The 2,284-nt window shown below is 46.3% G+C and overlaps 1 pseudogene; it reads left to right on the plus strand.

The window, feature by feature from the left end:
• The first annotated feature begins 459 nt into the window (after positions 1-459).
• Positions 460-1,593, plus strand: LOC116098553 (annotated as a pseudogene).
• Positions 1,594-2,284: the final 691 nt, after the last annotated feature.

The raw sequence follows: 2,284 nt of genomic DNA on the forward strand, positions 1-2,284 counted from the left end.
TGGAGGGGAAACTGGGAATGGAGAAATTTGCATGTAAAAAAAGAAAATATCTAAAATAAAAAAAAAAACAAAAACAAAAACAAAACTTGTGTCATCTGAAATTTGACAACCCTAATCTTGCCATTTGACTAAAGCTGTTGATAAGGAGGGGTCAACGTCCAAACTCTTTATTTGATCTCTAGAAACTGTTTCTGAAAGAAAACAGAATAGAAAACCAGTTTTCCAAGACGCAATTGAGGGAAGATTATGTGGCTCAAATGTAGACAGGAAATCCTTTATTTATTAAATTGTCCTTTGGTGGATTTGAAATACATATATATGTATGATTGTGAATCTAGAAGAAATTCAGTTAACTTTCCATCTCTAGGCAGGTAGCCTGAGCTGTGTAAGAAATGCAGCTGGGCTCTCTGCTCCTCCCTGTTCCAGAGACAGCCGCATCTTTTTGTGCAGTGCCAGCTTCGTCTCGTAGACAAAATGGTGAAAGTCGGTGTGAACGGATTTGGCCGTATTGGGCGCCTAGTTACCAGAGCTGCCTTCTGCTCTGGCTCTGGCTAGGTGGAGATTGTCGCCATCAACGACCCCTTCATTGACCTCAACTACATGGTCTACATGTTCCAGTATGACTACACCCACGGCAAATTCAATGGCACAGTCAAGGCTGAGAATGGGAAGCTTGTCATCAACAGGAAACCCATCACCATCTTCCAGGAGCGAGATCCCGCTAACATCAAATGGGGGGATGCTGGTGCTGAGTATGTTGTGGAGTCTACTGGCGTCTTCACCACCATGGAGAAGGCTGGGGCCCACTTGAAGGGTGGGGCCAAAAGGGTCATCATCTCCGCCCCTTTTGCCGATGCCCCCATGTTTGTGATGGGTGTGAACCACGAGAAATATGACAACTCGCTCAAGATTGTCAGCAATGCATCCTGCACCACCAACTGCTTAGCGCCCCTGGCCAAAGTCATCCATGACAACTTTGGCATCGTGGAAGGGCTCATGACCACGGTCCATGCCATCACAGCCACTCAGAAGACTGTGGATGGCCCCTCTGGAAAGCTGTGGCGTGATGGCAGTGGGGCTGCCCAGAACATCATCCCTGCATCCACTGGAGCTGCCAAGGCTGTGGGCAAGGTCATCCCAGAGCTGAATGGGAAGCTCACTGGCATGGCCTTCAGTGTTCCTACCCCCAATGTATCAGTTGTGGGTCTGACATGCCGCTTGGAGAAACCTGCTAAGTATGATGACATCAAGAAGGTGGTGAAGCAGGCATCTGAGGGCCCACTGAAGGGCATGAAGGGCATCCTGGGCTACACCGAGGACAGGTTGTCTCCTGCGACTTCAACAGCAACTCCCACTCTTCTACCTTTGACACTGGGGCTGGCATTGCTCTCAATGACAACTTTGTAAAGCTCATTTCCTGGTATGACAATGAATACGGCTACAGCAATAGGGTGGTGGACCTCATGGCCTACATGGCCTCCAAGGAGTAAGAAGCCCTGGACACCCACCCCAGGAAGGATACTGAGAGCAAGAGAGAGGCCCTCAGTTGCTGAGGAGTCCCTACCCCAACACTGAGCATCTCCCTCACAATTTCCATCCCAGACCCCCATAATAACAGGAGGGGCCTAGGGAGCCCTCCCTACTCTCTTGAATACCATCAATAAAGCTCACTGGACCACCACTCCCCCCAAAAAAGAAAAGAAATGCAGCTGAGCACTACAGTGGAAGCAATTCAGTAAGCATCATTTCTCTCCCTCCTCCATGGCTTCTGCTTCAGTTTCTACCTCCATGTTCCTGCTTGAATGTTTCCTTAAGCATCATCCCCAATAGATAAGGGACTGTAACATGAAGGCCCCGAACCCCTTCCTCTCCAAGTGGCTTTTGGTCATGTTGTTTATCATAGCAAACTAGGACAATATCCTTTACCTAAATATGTTGAAACAGGCTGGCAAGAATAAGCTTTTACTTTATGATGACGCACAATGTATACAATGTGAAATATGTAGAAAAGCTATTTAGTCTCTATTCGATCTGCTGGGCCACAGAGACTTCCTTTATAAAGCATCTTTTGTTTGTGTGTGAACTCAGACTTCGAATTTTTTCACAAAGACTCTTTTAAGATCGATATGGTCAGTTTGGTAGAGCTATGCCAGGGAATATCTGGGGCTATGGCTGTTCTATCAGCTCCATATCTCCAAAGTGTTCTACCTCACTCAGTCTATGGACTTGGTTTTATTGATGACATACATCTATAATATATATATATATATATATACATATATAT

The sequence above is a fragment of the Mastomys coucha genome, unplaced genomic scaffold, assembly GCF_008632895.1.
Source record: "Mastomys coucha isolate ucsf_1 unplaced genomic scaffold, UCSF_Mcou_1 pScaffold20, whole genome shotgun sequence".
Classification (NCBI taxonomy): Eukaryota; Metazoa; Chordata; class Mammalia; order Rodentia; family Muridae; genus Mastomys; species Mastomys coucha.